At 35.8% G+C, this 17,771-nt stretch overlaps 1 protein-coding gene across 1 annotated transcript in view; it reads left to right on the forward strand.

Annotated features, from left to right (window-relative positions):
• The window catches only part of LOC150090289 (6-phosphofructo-2-kinase/fructose-2,6-bisphosphatase-like), a 260,154-nt gene that overhangs the window by 226,449 nt on the left and 15,934 nt on the right, over positions 1 to 17,771 (forward strand). The gene's annotated exons all lie outside the window — the stretch shown is intronic.

Below are 17,771 nucleotides of genomic sequence, written 5' to 3' on the forward strand. Positions count from 1 at the left end.
GCTGCTCTTCGTGGACTAATGTTATTAGTGGAGTCCCACAGGGTTCGGTTTTGAGTCCACTGTTGTTTTGTATATTTCTCAATGATATTGATGAAGGTATATCATGCTTAGTGTCAAAGTTTACAGATGATACAAAGGTTGGCAGGATTGTTAATGACAGTAATAGCAGTGTGCTACTGCAACAGGATCTACATAATTTGGGCAGATGGGCTAAGAAGTGGCAACTAAAGTTTAACCTTGACAAATGCATAGTACTGCATATGGGTAGAAGTAACTCCAGAGAAACGTACCAACTGTGTGGTACTACACTTAAGGCTGTAGAAAATGAAAAAGACCTGGGAGTAATTGTGCAGTCAGATATGAAGTTTTCCGAGCAATGCAGACAGTCTGCCAGAGCAGGTCATGGGGTTTTGTCAATGATATATAGGAACTTTGCTAGCAGGGAGAAGGAAGTGATTGTCCCTCTGTATAAGGCAATGGTCAGGCCACGCCTTGAGTACTGCGTACAGGTCTGGAGGCCTAATTTTAGGAATGATGTAGATTTGCTTGAGTGTGTACAGAGAAGGGCAACAAGATTGTTGAGGGGAATGAAAGGCTCCTCTTACCAAGAGAGACTTAAGTTCTGCAAATTGCAGTAGCTGGAGACTAGGCACCTGCACGGTGATCTGATTGAGGTGTATAAGGCCTTGAATGGGTTGAGCACGCTGAATTCTGATGGGATCCTTCCACTTATTGAGATTACGAATCTAAGGGGGCATAAATTCAAATTAAGAAAAGACAGATGTAGAATAGATGTGCAGAAATTTGCTTTTAGCCAGCGGGTGGTTAATTGCTGGAACAAACTTCCATCTGTTGTGGAAGTTGATAGGTTAAATAAATTTAAGGAGGAACTGGACAGGCATTTGGAGGGAATGGTGTGATTTTTTTTTTTTTTTTTTTTGGCTGATGTTGCATAAGCTCATACACTTGCTTTCATGCATCACATGCTACTACTACTACTTTCTGTTTACCCTTTTCTTGAAAAAAGTGTTCATTACTGATGATCCTCGTGATTCTGCAAATTCCACAAATCTTTCACCTCTTTCATTTCAAATTGGTGAAAGACACCAATTCCAAATTTCCTATAGTTCCCTTTCTGCACTGTTTTGTCTCTTTCCAACCTTAGCATTGAAGTCCCCCATAATGATAGTGTAGTGGGTTTTCTGCTATCTAGAAGACTCAATTTCGGTGTACATTTCTTCAATCTCTTCATCATCATGACTCGATGTTGGTGCATAAATCATTATAACCTTTAGCTTGTACCTCTTAGAAATCCTGAGTAGTCTTGACACCCTTGATGTACTTTTGAATTCCAAAATGTTGTTTTTTTTATCTTTATGGACCAGAAAGCCAACTCCACCTTCGCTTCTTTCACTGTTTCCATTGGTTTACAGCAGATTTCCACTTGATAAACTTATAAGTAATTCATTTCTTCTTCTTGTTTCAGCCAAACTGATGATAGTCCATATCACATTTTCTAATTCCTTTTCCAGCTGTAATATCCTGTCTTCACCGATAAGCTATCTTACGTTGTAGCAGGCCAAGTTCAGTTTCCGTGCATGGCAGCCTGGTCATACCCAGAAATTCTTATCACCCTCTGCTTCCATTCTGATTCTCTTGCTGGTGTAAGAGGGGGAGTGAAAGCCACTGGGGACTGAGGGCCATTTGTGTCATCGTGCTGCCATGTGCTGGAGAGTTTGGTCTTTTCTTCTTCATTTTGACCAGGTGTCTTGAAGAGAACCACTCTACACGTTCGTTGCTACCTAGGTGACGTAACAGGGCTTACCATCAAGAAGGTGTGCATGAGTGGATTTTAGGGAGGCAGGCCAACCGGACTTCTCCTAAATCGGCTAAGGTAAAGAAAGCCAACATGAGAAGGATGAGAACCATCGGATAACTTATGCAGAAAATTAGTTTCCCGATACCGGATTCTAGCGCTGCTTGCTTGGGAAACAGACGGTAGGTGTTATCTGTCTGGAGCCGAAATCGAGAAGGATATATTGATTGACAGGTAGGTTTCGCAAATGATGAAATGATTGGTGGTGGGTGTGACAGAAAATAAGCTACTGTGTAGTCATTGGTTGGCATTATAATGTGTATTTATGAGTAAAGAACGGTGCATAATAGTTTTGTGATGAATGGTAAATAGGTAATAATAGCAATGAATCTTTTAAAAATGGAAGATATTTGTAAGGAAAATAAAATGTTGGTCGATTTTTTGATGAAAACTAAATTAATAGAAGTTTTGTTCCATTCATTTTTTTGTTTCTCATTATTAAAAATAAAAGAACAGGAATAAAAAATTAATATTTTGTTAATAAACAACTTATGTGCTAGTCCACCCATGATTCTAAAGAAAAAAGGTTAGGTTACTCCATTTCGGGAGGAGTTCAAGCTCCCATGGGATTCAAGTGGAGATAACCTGACCTTTTTTTGCCATTAGAGCATATTATTGAACAAGAAAATAAAAATACAGTCATAAAAAAATTTATTTTTTTATGAATGTATTTCTAAATATGACTGTGATTCTAAAGAAAAAAGGTTAGGTAACCCCCTCCACTTCAGGAGGGGGTCCAAGCTCTCATGGGATTCAAGTGAAGGTAACCTGATCTTTTTTCACCATTATGGAAAGCGTTCATTATGGCAAGTTACCATTAGTGCTTCTGAGTGCTACTAAAGTGATGTTATCGTGTGTTGCATTTAAGCACCAATCAGTACATCATTTGCCATGCTTACCTGTCAATCAATATATCGTTCTTGACTTCTGCTCCAGACCTACCGTCTATTTACCAAGTGAGCAGTGCTAGAGTGCCGTATCAGGAAACTAATTTTCTGCGTAAGTTATCTGAAGTTTCTCATGTTGGCTTTTCTTTACCTTCGCCCCTAAATCTTCTGAAATCGAAAGATATTGGGTCCATCAGTGTTTTAGACTGAGGGCCTGATAAGACACAGAATGCCTGTTCCCCTCTAATATTTTTCTTTTTCACTTCTTGAACTCCCATCCAAGGATTTTTTTTTTTTTTCATTAGTCTGAAATTTGCTATTGTTAGAAAATGCCAAAAGTTTGGCAGTTACAAAATCAGTTCCATCCTTTACTCAAATGAAATTTCAGAAGACCGAAGATGTGCAGATGTCTCTTCTATACACCAAGGTTTATTTTTGAAGGAATGAGCTGGGAAGTTATAGATAATAGTACAGAGTCAACTTGATAGGAATGACATACAAGAGTTGTAGCATGATTGTAAAGAGTAAATATTGCCTGGGCAGATTAGTAAATTATATGAGGTAGCCATGAAGGAACTGGATGCAAGAAATAACTTTGGTATAGTTTACTTGGATTTTAGAAAAGGTTTTAATGCAGTCCCATATGCATGTCTTCTGCACATAAGTTGTAAAAGAATGGAATTTAGGGTAAGTTGCTACATTGGATAAAGGGATAGTTTTAACCAAATGTGGTTACACAGAACCTGACAGGTTCCTCATGAAAAGATTCAAAGTCAGTGACAAACTTTTTTCTGCCTTTCGAACTATAAGGAGTAGTTGTTGTCATTACTGTTTAGCAGTCATGCAGCGCTTTGCAAGTATTTCCCAAAATTTTTTTTTATTTAAAAAAATCTAAATGTGTGTATTGTGTGTGTATGTATTTTTTATTATTTTGATGCAGAGAATATATAAGCAGAAATGTGTGTTCATGCCGAATTTTTACATTTCACACCTTTATAAATTGGAAAAGGGAAGGGACTAATGCAAATGTTTGTGTTTTTTTTTTTTTTTTTTTTTTTTCCAAGCAGAACTAATAAAAGTTTTATTGAAAATGACATGTATAAAAAACACAAGATCTTGAAATTTACAAATATTTCACTAAGAAAAAAAACATTGTGTATAATACTTAATTTGTTAACAAAATTAACCAAAGGTCAAGCATTAGTATGTTGCAAGCAGATTTCAAAAAAATCAAACTTTTTCCAGGGGGGAAAAAAAATTGGACACCTTTCAGGTGCTTTGCAACCTAGTTTGTGATTTTTTGAGGTATGACAACTGCTGGGTTAAGGTGGGGAGTTTATTAACAGCAAAAATTCAGGTGCATTTCTACAACAAGACTGACAGATTATACAACTGGTTTAAACAGTGCAATTAAGCTTTAGTGCTGGTAATTTGCAAGGTCATGCTTCTGGCAACACTAATGGTGGGCAGGTTATTAAACAGCAAAAAATCAGGTATATTGCTACAACAAGGCTGATAGATCATACAGCTGGTTTAAACAGTGCAGTTAAGTTTTAATGCTGGGCAACAGCAATCTCAGATTAAATTAGCAGTTGGAGATGTTATTTTCAATACAGGTAAAGGTGAGAAAGATGTAAGAGGTAATGAGAAGGAGTTAATATAATTGGATAATGAAATTTCTTTAACGGTGCAGTTGGGCTGTTGGGACGGTGTGTGTGTGGGGGGGGTTCTTTTTCTGACATAGGAACTTTTCCATTGAACAGAGAGATGATTATCTCTACTGAAATCAATGGTTAGACCAGATGAATATTGTGTTTAGGGACATGAAAACCTCATATGAGGATAGGTATTGAAAGAAGGTTAATAGAAGACTATCTGTGGGGGAAGGGGTATATTCTTAAAGGAGTCTTCAGTTTTGCAAGCTTGAAATTTTGAAAACCAGACTACTTTAATGTAAACAAGGGGATATAGATTAAGATAAGGTAATTCCTGTGAACATATAACATAAAGGGATAAAAAAATATATTGATAAAAAATGATAAAAATTTTTTTCCCTATTCAGAGTCACTGAACCTTCACAACTAGCATTAACTGGATTGATACTGTATAAAATTTTCTTCCATTATAATTTCAGTGATCATTACCATCCTTTGTGAAACAATGTGGACTGGTTAAGCCATCCCAATTGAAATTAAAGATATTAAATCTTAAATTTTAATGAAGAGTTAATTCAAGGAAGTGTTACTGAAACCAAAATTCTATAACTGTTTGTTAAATTGTAATCATCTCATTGCCATCACAACAAAAATTTTAAATGACAAGTTATTTGTATACAGACTGTGATTGTGACAACATAAAGTATTGCTTTGATTTTCCCTCTCTTACAACCAAAAACCAACCATTTTGTATCAGAGAATTTAGGAAACAGCAGCAGAATTTTAGGATGGTTTCATGGCAGAATGACCCATCTTGACATGAAAATGAATTTCAGTCACATCAGAAGATCTCAGGCTGTGCAACCAAGTTTGTGAATTTCCTGTAAAAAGTCTCAACAGTTTATTTAACAATTTCCAAAGGAACAGAAATCCTGACACGAAATTGAATTTCAGTCACATCAAATCTCAATCTGTTCAACCAAGTTTATGAATTTGCTGTAAAAAGTCTAAGCAGCTTGTTTAACAATTTCCAAAGAACCAGAAACAAAAAAGTTAAATTCATACATATATATATATATTTTTTGTAATGGTTTAATTCTGATTTTATTTTCTTCTACTCAGGCCATGTCTTGGTTTATCAAACAAATATGAAATGTCACAGTCTCAACCATTCACCAGTCAGTATATTTAGTTTTCATTTGTTGAGTTCTTAGCATTTATATCTTTTGCAGTAATCTTTTTTTCTCCCTTCCCTATTCGGTTAAGTCTTTCTCCAAGTCACGGAACCCTCACAACTAGCAAAATAATTATGCATTTCTCTTGCTCCACATCATGTAGACAAAGCCTAGATTCAGTTTTTTTCTACATTGTGGGTTTTTATTAATCTGTCTTGTGAGTAGTTTATGGTTTTTAGCTCTCAGAACTTGCTTTTTTTTATCCTGTTTCAGATTAAGATAATTCCTAATTCATAAATAAAAGCTCCACATTCTTCTCAGTTATTGTGTATTTTGTAAAGTGAAGATATTGTTAATGCAGGTATACTTATAAAACCTGCCTTTTTTATATAGTACTTTATCTGATGAAACCTTCAATCTCTTTTCTTTTTACATAGCTGTGAGCAAACTGATATGCTGTTTGGTGCATCAATCTCATATTAGTATTAGTAGTGGCAAATAATGCAAGAAATCAGGCTTATACAGCATCACAAAAAAAAAAACCCTCTCCCATATCATGTTATAACCCCAGGTCCTTTTATTCTCCACTACCCTGAGTGTGATACCACCCAGTTGGCATGTTGTTATTATTATTTTTTATTATTGTTATTAGCTACATGGTGCAAGGAAACCTGAAGCTTATGCTGCACCTGGCAAAAAAAAATTCCCGATCCTGAGTTACCCTGAGAGAGAGAGAGAGAGAGAGAGAGAGTGTCAGAGAGTCAAAAGTAGAAGGAAATCACCAAGAAATAGAATAGAAGAATGATGATATCCATTTCAGGACCCTGGGTGTGCCAAGCCCACACTCACCAGATGTGAGTCCCTGGGGATATTCTGGGATTCTGCTACCCGTATTCAGTACTTTTCACTTGTCAGTGTTAAACTTCACTTGCCACTTCTCAATTCATTTTCTTAATTTTGCACTAGCAGTGCAATGTCTAGAATGTCAATCTCATATTAGTCTCATAGATTGATGCACAAATCTCAATCTCTTAAAGACATTAAGCCTGATATGCAATCATCATTATCATTAATAACTATTGAAAACAGCACTGAACCTTGGGAACTCTCTTAATAACAGTAGTCTAAGAAGAGTAGTGGCCAGTGAAACTGCTCTTTGTTATCTTCCACTTAACCATCCCTTATCCGCAGCAGTAACTTGCCCCTAATGTCACACTGCTCTATTTGTTACAGCAGTGTTTTATGTGGAACAGTATCAAAATCTTTTTCTGAAATCTTAGTATACGAAGTCAAAATTATTTGTTGCAATCAGTTCCTTTTTTACTGCATCATAATATCCTATCAGTTTAGTCAGATAAGATCACCTCTGAACAAATCCATAATGTGACTGTGCTTTAACCAGCAACTCCATTATTTTCCCTGGTACAGAAGTCAAGCTAATATGTAGCCCTTCTTCCCCTTTTTGTGAGGGAATACATTTGCACATCTCTAGTCAATAGGGACCTTCCTTGAATACTTCCTTATATAGCAGAATAATTATCACTTTAGCATTAGCATTAGTAGAGGCATTTGATGCAAGAAAGCAAGCTTATGCAGCATCAGCCAAAAAAAAAAAAAAAAAAAAAAAAAAACCCACTTCCACTTCACCCCTCTGTTCGTTCAAAATACCTGTCCAGCTGAGCCTTAAACTTATTTAGGCTATCAACCTCCACCACAAGGGATGGCAGTCTGTTCCACCAACCAACCACCCGCTGGCTAAAGGCAAATTTCCGCACGTCTATCCTACATCTGTCTTTCCTCAATTTGAATTTATGCCCTCTCAGGTGATTTTTCTGAGCTAGAGGAAGAATCCCATCAGCATTGAGCATGCTTAAACTATTCAAGGCTTTATACACCTCTATCAGATCACATCGCTGGTGCCTAGTCTCCAGACACTGTAATTTGCAAAACTTAAGCCTTTCTTCGTAAGAGCACCCCTTTGTTCCATTCACTAATCTTGTTGCCCTTCTCTGTACTCGTTCCAGCAGCTCTACATCCTTCTTGAAATGAGGCCTCCAGACCTGTATACAGTACTCTAGGTGTGGCCTGACCATTGCCTTATACAATGGAATAATCACCTCCTTATCCCTGCTGGAAAAATTCCTGTATATCATTGACAATACTCCATGAGCTACTCTTGCAGCCCGTCTGCACTGCACTTATTCCTGCTAGCAAAATTCCACTATATCATTGACAAAACCCTGTGATCTGATCTGTTCTAGCAGCCCAACTAGGATTACTGTTACCCATATTCAATACCTTTCATTTGTCAATGTTAAACTTCAGTTGCCATTTCTTACCCCATCTGTCCAAATTTTCTAGCTCATGTTGCAGCAGCATACCAAGATTACTGTCATTAACCACCCTGGCAACCTTCATATCATCTGCAAACTTAGACATTAAACCTGATATGCCTTCATCAATATCATTAATAAATACTGAAACGAACAATGGGCTCAGCACTGAATCCTGGAGGGCTCCACTAATAACAGTAGTACAAGAAACAGTGCCCATTGGCAACCACTCTGTCTTCTCCTACTCAACCAGCCCTTTAGTTAGCTCCTCCCCACACTGAGTGGAAAACTTGGGTTCGAGTCCTGTCGATGACGACAGGAATCTTTATGGACTTTTTCACAACATGGCTGAGTTAGTCAGTCTCAGGCAAGGGTAGCATGATTTTTCCTCCCGGAAACTCAGGTTTTTCGTACAGCAAACAAACAGAAAATTGATCACAGAATGCACGCAATTTACAGACAGTATATATGGAGCAATACGGCCTTAGTCGCTAATGCTCCTAAAACCAAATAACTATATACTACCTTTAGCTCAACAGTAACTTGCCATTAATTTGCTGTTTCTGAGCAGTGCAGATGGTCTGCAAGAGTAGCTCATGGTGTCTTGTTAATGATATACAGAAATTTTTCTAGCAGGGATAAGGAGGTGATTATCCCATTATACAAGGCAATGGTCAGGCCACACCTTGAGTACAGGTCTGGAGGCCTCATTTTACTAAGGATGTAGAGCTGTTGGAACGAGTACAGAGAAGGGCAACAGGATTAGTGAATGGAACAAAGGGTTGCTTTTACGAAGAAAAGCTTAATTTTTGCAAATTGCAGTGTCTGGAGACTAGGCACCTGCGAGGCGATCTGATTGAGGTGTATAAAGCCTGGAAAGGTTTGAGCATGCTCAATGCTGATGGGAATTCTTCCTCTTGCTGAGAATAATTGCCTCAGAGGGCATAAATTCAAATTGAGGAAAGACAGTTTTAGGATAGATGTGCAGAAGTTTGCCTTTAGCCAGTGGGTGGTTGATTGCTGGAACAAACTTCCATCTGTCGTAGAAGTTGATAGCTTAGCTTAAACAGATTCAAGGCAGACCTGGACAAAAATTTGGAGCAAGTGAATGGGTGAAATGAGAAGGGGGTGTTTTTTTTTTTTTTTTTTGGCTGATGCTATATAAGCTTGCTTTCTTGCATCATGTGTCCTTGCTAATGCTACACTGCTCCAATCTGTACAGCAGTCTTTCATGTGGAACAGTATCAAAAGCTTTTCTGAAATCAGTATATGAATGTTAAAATTATTTTTGGTATATAGTTCCCTTTGTTTTTCACAGTGCATCACAGTATCAAATTAGATTGGTCAGTCAAGACTGCTCTTAACAAATTCATGCTGTGATTTTCATATATTGCATTCCTGTCTAGATAGTCCTACATTATTTCTTTAACTAATGACTCCATTATTTTTCTTGGAACAGGAATCACGCTTACAGGTCTGTAATTACTCATTTCACTCTTTGATCCCCTTTATGAATTGTGGAGAAATTTGCCCATGTCCAGTTCATAGAGACCACCCCTGAATCCAAGGATACTCTCATAATTATGGTTAACGATTTTATTACCTATTGTGTTGCTCCATCCACCACAGTTGCCTTTTTTTGCATTTAGCTTCAACAATTTATTTCCCACTTTCCTCTCATTCATCACAAAATCATTTAGCTCTGTTAGAATTTTGATAAACTTCTGTTATCCTGACCCTAAAAAATTCCTCATGTGTGATATATATGCACAATATCTATTCAGTTTATCAGCAACTCGAGTAGGATCCATCAGCAGTTAATCCATTCATATCTAACAGACCAAATTTGTGCTCTTCCTTCTACCGCTTACCTACGTAAAAAAATCTTTGCTGCTTTTCTTTGCATTCTTTGTCAGGGACTTCTCATAATCTACCTTAGCTTGCTTGCCTAATCTCCTTTGTGATTTGACTGCCAACTCATATCTATTAAAGGCTTCTGTATAACCTGATAATTTATATGCATCCCATGTATTGTTTATTGGGGAGGTACTTTGCCACAAGTTGTCTTGGTATTGCACTATTCAAAATAAAATGCACTGCTTCAGTGAAGATGTATATTGCTTTTTGTATGAAATGTATGCCACTACCCAGACCCAATTTTTGATCCCTTTTGGGATCTCATTGGTGAGCAGGTAGGCATTACGGATATCTGAACAGTCCACCGTTCCTGCCTGCCCACAGATGAGATTCCAAAAAGTATCAAAACTCAGGTGAAGCATTTCATACGTCAAGATCATATTGGCATACACTTTAAATAAAAGCAAATACATCTTCATTGGAGCAGCGCCTTTTTTTAGAATAGTGCATTACCAAAGCAACTATGGAAATTGCCTCCACAATATGAGATTGATTTGCTAGTTAGCAAACCCAGTTTGCTCATAGCTTGGTACAAAAAGTGGTTATGCTTGACCTGTACAATGATTTTATGTAGCTTTCATTAGCTTGAAGTTTCTCTAGACTTAGCTGTATCTTTAAATTTTAAAATTCTGCCTATTATAAATATAATAATTTTCCTTCACCAGTTACATCAATTACAAATAAATGAGTACACCATTTTTTAGACAATGCAATAAACTTGTTTTTTTCTTTCACTTTTTAGGAACCTTTATGCCACATATTTTTAAGAAGACCTTTATGTCACATATTTTTAAGACAACTATAGAACATAGAGCACTTTAGGGCTATAAACTTCAGGTTGCGAAATAGTTAACTGACATGCAAGTTTGTGAAAAAACATAATTTCTGCATGCAGCCAACTACTAAGTAACTAGGAATTGGTATCTTTTAAGTATATCTCATAGTGTGAATACCTTTGAGTTACCATGATATTGCACTACCTCGAATTAGTAACGCTTCACTATAGGAGAAGACTATTATTACCTATTCTCAGCGGATACCACCACCCAGATGGCACAGTTTTGGAGCTTGTTAGCTCCTCATTGGTGGGTGAGCAGGTACCCTGGTGTTGCAATGATGACAATCTAGTTATGATGTATAATTCCACAATATGAGAGATGCCTGATGGTGTGCAAGTAATTAAGATCATAGAGCACTTTATAGCTATAAGCCTCAGGCTGTGAAATAGTTAACTGATATGCAAGTTTGTGCAAATGCATCATTTCTGCATGCAGCCAACTACTAACTAGGAATTGGCATCATTTAAGTATATCTCATATTGTGAATACCTTCGAGTTACCATGATATTGCACTACCTCAAATAAGTAACGCTTCATCATAGGAGAAGGCTATTGTTACTTATTCTCAGTGGATACCACATATACTTTGCAATTGGGTTGTCATCATTGCAACACAAGAGTACCTGCCCACGCACTGATGAGGAGTCAACAAGCTCCAAAACGGTTCTGTCTGGGTGGTGGTATCCGCTGGCTCCTCATCGGTGGGTGGGCAGGTACCCTGTTTTTCCAATGATGACAACCCAGTTGCAAAATATAACTCCACAATATGAGAGATGTCTGATGGTGTGCAAGTAATTAAGCTCATAGAGCACTTTAGGGCTATAAGCCTCAGGTTGTGAAATAGGTAACTGACATTCAAGTTAGTGCAAATGCATCATTTCTGCATGTAGCCAACTACTAAGTATCTAGGAATTAGCATCATTTAAGTATATCTCATATTGTGAATATCTTGACGAGTTAACCATGATATTGCAATACCTCGAATAAGTAACACTTCACCATAGGAGAAGACTATTGTTACTTATTTTCAGTGGATACCACATATACTTCGCAACTGGGTTGTCATCATTGCAACACAAGAGTACCTGCCCACCCACCAATGAGGAACCAACAAGCTCTGAAATGGTGCCATCTGGGAGATGGTATCCGCTGAGAATAGGTAACAATAGTCTTCTCCTATGGTGAAGCGTTACTTATTCGAGGTAGTGCAATATTATGGTAACTTGTGAAGGTATTCACAATATGAAATATACTTAAATGATACCAATTGCTAGTTACTTAGTAGTTTGCTGCGTGCAGAAATGACGCATTTGCACTAAGTTGCACGTCAGAAGACTACAGAAATAACACAGCGGTTGTTTTTGATGGTTATTTAGTTGTTCCAGGATCATTATTAGTCTTCAGTTTTTAAATAATTTTAATGACCTCTTTAAAATGTGTCTCATTCTCATCAGTTTGAAGATGTGACTAGCATCCACTTGACAGAATGCACATTGAAAATGAAATTTCAAGAAGCTTTTCAGGCATTTTTGATTAACCCATAACTGGGTGCTCAGAGTCTTTGAGAACCCACGTGAATTTCTGCGATATTTTGTTTTTCATCTATCATGTAGGTTAGTGCAAATGCATCATTTTAACATAGCTTCTCTCATCTCTCATATTGTGAAGTAAAACTGATGGTGTGCAGTGATAAAGATGTGCAGAGATGCCTGATGGTGTGCAGTGATAAAGATTATAAAATATTTAAGAGCAAAGACCTCATGTGCTACGAGGTAGAATGAATAACATGTAGGTTAGTGCAAATGCATCATTTTAACATTGCTATTTACCAAAGTAGTTAAATTGGCATCGTTTTGGTTATATCTCATATTGTGAATGCCTTCACAACGAGTTGCCATGGTATTGTACTACCTCGAATAAATAACACTTCACCAGTGGAGAAGACTACTGTTATCTATTCTCACCACCCAGACGGCACCGTTTCAAGGCTTGTTGGCTTCTCTTTGGTGGGTGGGCAGGTACCCTGGTGTTGCAATAGTGACGACCCAGTTGTGAAGTATAACTTCACAATATGAGAGATGCCTGATGGTATGTAGTGATAAAGACTATAAAATATTTAAGGGCAAAGGCCTCATGCTACGAGGTAGAATGACTAACATGTAGGTTAGTGTAAATGCATCATTTAATTAATTAAATTGGCATCATTCAATTAATTAATTAAACGATGCATAATTTCGGATTTAACGGACTAAGTTAAAATGATGCATTTGCACTAACCTACATGTTAGTCATTCTACCTCGTAGCATGAGGCCTTTGCCCTTAAATATTTTATAGTTCTTCATCTATTTGATCCACACTACTGAAACTCCCAATATCTGTTAATAAAATTGTTTTCTTTGATTTCATTTAAAATTCCAGAAATTTTCTATTAGTTCTCATGCAAAAAGTAAAATTTTAAGATCAACTTAAGACTAATCATGATAATTACATGAATTTAAAATTAGTGCTCATCCCTGAAGTCCAATCAATGAAGCTGAAACATACATTCTTAACACTATATGGCAGTGTATACCACTCATTATGCTCTCTGGCTTCGTATCACGGAAGGCTTTGGCTCATATCTGATTGTTGAAGTGAGCAGGCTTTTTGATGAGTGTTTTGTTTGCTTTCAGTCAAAAATAATGATGATAATATCAAAAAAAAGAATAAAAAAAAAAGTCTAAAGCACTGCAGAGGTGTTTTATTTGTAAAAAAAAGTAATGTATTTAAAAATATTTGCTTTTTAATATAAAAAAATGGATTTTTCACAGTTGTGTTCAGAAAATATTGAAAAAAAAAATGATGCATTGAAAGTGAACAATTTAGATTATATATTGCCAGTTTTTAAAATCATACACGTGGTGTTATGTGAACCCCCATTCCTAGAAGGGTAACAATTCTTTGAGCATCCAGTTCTGGGTTTAGCCTCATTTCTCTTTTTACTTTTTGTATTAAGTTGTCCATTTTTATTCTTCGAGGGACTATTACTATTTACAGTGGTTGTAGTAATTTCTTTAAGTGAACAGTGCATGATGGTCATCTGTTCTAGCAGACTCCTCAACTGCTCTGCTTTTCAGTGAATATAAATTACCTTTGTTGATATCTTTGCATTTTTCTTTGTTCCTCTATAAACTTTTGTAATTATGTCTTAATTCTTCCACTTTTTTCATCTTTATTTTCACATCTTATTTTTCTCTCTCTCTTTTATGTTATCCACATTTATTTATTTATTCATTCACTGTTAAATGTGCATCACGGGCAAGGCCTACATTGTGGTAATAGTGCATGCCATATATTGTATAATGTACCATTACAAATCAATATGTTCTAGAGTTAACTGAGAATTTTTTCTAAGATTTCTTTGATAAAGCTTGGAAAAGGAAAGAAGACATCAGTTTGGAGATGATTGACAAGTGACAACAGAATGGAGTCATACCATAGAAAAGAGCATTAAAGGTATTTTGCTAATGAGCAGAAAAGTGAAGTATGCAATTGTAGCTTGGACAAAAGAGATGATGAATAAATGGAACAGTGGATGAAATTATAAATGAATTGGAGGCCCTGATTTTTATGAACAGATCTAGTGGTAAGGACAAACTTCTCACATATTACCTACAGTGGTATAAACTGGTGAAACATAGGAATTGAATAAATTTAGCATGATTAAGGTATTTTTGGAGTGTGACCAGACCACACTACTTGTAATCAAGAGTTGTTAAAATTATTAATTGCATGCAGAGTTGGATTTAAATGTGCAAGCTAATCTTTTTATGATACCAAAAGACTGCATCACTTGAGAAACATAATTAATTTGGTTGGGAAAAATGAAACACTAGAAGAAATGTAGAGAGCGATAGGATGTCACCATGAACAGTGATCCTTGGTTCTTTTAGAAAATAAATTTGCAGTGAGAGTGAGCAAAGGGAGAACACCACAGTTTTAATTTATGCAATAGGATGTCAGATTAAGTCTGTTTTTGAAATTGGACCACATGAAGTGTGAAAAGATGGGCAGGCTGGTTATTGTGGATATTTTAGAGTATTGCAATCTTACTTCCTTTTGAACAAAACATCTGATTTCAGTAAAAGGAAAATGCAGAAGTGGAGATGAAATGCTTATGATAATAAAAAATATGCTAATAAAAATCTTATTAGATTTTTTTTATATCATATCTGAGGTCAGTTTATGTGATATCCAAGTGGTAGATATGCTGTTGGAATGGGTAACACTGAGAGGAGTAAAGAATTGTATAATGTGTACAGGATAGGAACTGCATAATGGATTTATAACCAGCTTTGCTGTAATTGTAGATTCTGCTGTGTGGCTTGGATTCAACAAGAGAGATAAGTCTGGGATGACCAGAATGAAGGACTAGATGCTAAGAAGAAACATGTGGAAGGATGAATGGGCAAACACTGAGTCAAATAATGATAGATTATATGTTGGAATGGATATGATTTTAGCCAGATCATCCAAAAAGCAAATGTTTTGGAAGTGCTTTTTAAGGCATAAGGATATGTGAGTCAGATAACTGTCTCGTGCATCCTATGCAGTAGTTACTTTAGTAACTTTTATTATTGAGTGTTTACATTTTGATATGGTCTGATACTTTGTTGGGTTCTACAAAGAAATAAATGTTCATGTTGCTATTAACATAAATGGTCTGCTGTTGATGCCAGATTTGTCCATATTGTGCTCTGTTATGCTAATGTAGAATATTCATTGTTGCTGTGATAACCTGTAAAGTGCATCAGACAGAATCTGAATTAGGAGTTATATGCAACTCATAGAAAGTTGTATGACACCCTTGCAAAGGGGTCTAAGGTCTGCTTGCATTCATCATTTTCCAGAGTTAATAGCCTGAAGTAGCTGATGATAATTTTTAAGGTAGAATGACAGACCCCCCCCCCACCTCCTATGGTGAGGGGTCTTATGAAGTTCCTTTGCATAAGTTTTCATTTGGTTGATTTGACCAGTGCCGCACAGGTTGCAGCTTTGTAATTTGAAATCAAGAATCAGGATGACTGAAGTTTGAAGAGGTGGAATCACAAGCTTTTGAGTTTTTAATTTTAGTTAAATTTATGGTTTTATATGATGATCATAGTGGCAATGACATCATGACAGAATTTAATATTTGGGTCTTTTGTTTTAATACTATTCTGTTCACTGGAGTTGCTTGTGAAATATGGGTGATGCTGTTGATTACATTTGTTTAGTGAAAGGTATTTGCATGCAGCATTTTGCATGCTTGATTACAAGGCTGTTGTTTATATTAATATCAAGTACTATCTGAAATGAATTCAGTTTTATGATACTGCATGAGCTTGTGTTAATGCATATAATTTTTATGGTATGTAGGTTGTTTTATCCTGTGATTAGTTTGATGTAGTAGTAATAGTACTGGTATTAAAAATGGCAAGATGTAAGGAAGTCAGACTTATTTTCAGCATCAGTCAAAAAACATCCACCTGATTTCATTTATATGATACCCCTTAAATTTACATATATTCTTTAGTTATGCAAAGTTAGATGGCAAGTTGTTTCAACATTTAATAATCCTTTGGCTAAAAGTTTCTTATATCAATTTTTCAACTACAAGTTTTTTAATTTGTCACATGTAAAATAAAAAAATATATACTGTATATAAAAAACAAACCATTCAAAGCCTTAAATTCATTGTTATATCCTCACATTTTTCAGTCCACAAAACTGAAATCTCTCTTTCACGCAAATGCCATTCTGGTTGATAAGTTTAGTTTTTTTTAAATTAAGCTCAAAGCATTCTGGTTGTTAAGCTAACAAAAACAAAGCTTTTCTGAAGTGTCTTATCAATTATAAGTTTCAGTTTGTTAGTAATTAATCATGGCTTGAGAACGTTGTTAGAATCTATTAAAACTGAAATGTAGTCTTTGTGTGTTGGATAAACTTTTGATAAAAATATATTATAATCATGTTTTTATTAGCATATACTAGCATTTTAATTGTTAATATTTTCCAATTCAGTGAGTACTAATACCTAGTTGCTCTTCACTATGCCTATTCCAGAATATCCACATTCTTCATGAGATCCCAAACACATAAACAGTACTCAAGATGTGGCATAACAAATGCTTTATATAATGTCACAATGAACTCTGTCTCTTATAGTAAAATTTCTTATACGTTATAAATTAACACCATGTGCTGTCCTGGCATATCCTCTTTCCACCGTTGACAGGACTTTGGTACAGTTACTCCTAAGTAGATGCTGTCAGAGGTCTAGACAGACTTGGCCCTTCCAGCTTTTGAGCTGGAAGGACCAGGTCTACAAAGCTAGCCATGATTAAAAAAAAAAAAAAAAAAAAAAAAAATATAATACGTGCATGAAAAGAAATCTTTCAATAAACAAAGTCAAAATTTTTGAAAAATCCTGGTGTAAATGATTTGTATAGTTAATTAAAACTTTATATTTATATTAATTACTAAGTTTTCTAGAAATATTTGAAACTATAGTATAAATTCATTATCACATCTTTGACTAGTGATATCATATGTATACTTCTGGAATATCTTCAGTGTACCTGGTCACCATGACAAGCTAACAGTTCATTATTGTTCTTTCTCAGCATTTTTGTGAACAATTTTTGCTATTAATTATTATAATTGGATGGACATGAAAGAGCTATACAGTGTTTTTTTGGGTTATGTCTGAAATATATGATATATTTCATCATTTCCAGCAGATTTTTATAACTTGAATCATCACCTCCATTTTGCAAAAGCATATTAACTCTGAACAAAGTGTGGCAGGAGCTGGAATAATGACAAGTAGTACTCGAATCAGAAATAATTAACAATCTTGTTTTAGGCACCAACATTTGGCGGCTAAAACAAGATTGAATATATTTTTTTGTCCAAGGCATTATCTAACAAATGCAAACAGTATGCACCAGTTCTCACTGTTTCCGACATTCTGATGCGATTGTTAATTATGGATGTGTTAAAATTTGTAACCTGTAATGCCAATCCTGACATTTTGGGAAAACTTCTTGGAAGTTTAACAACCAGAA

The sequence above is a fragment of the Mastigoproctus giganteus genome, chromosome 2 (genome assembly GCF_048544385.1).
Source record: "Mastigoproctus giganteus isolate SK-2022 chromosome 2, ASM4854438v1, whole genome shotgun sequence".
NCBI lineage: Eukaryota > Metazoa > Arthropoda > Arachnida > Uropygi > Thelyphonidae > Mastigoproctus > Mastigoproctus giganteus.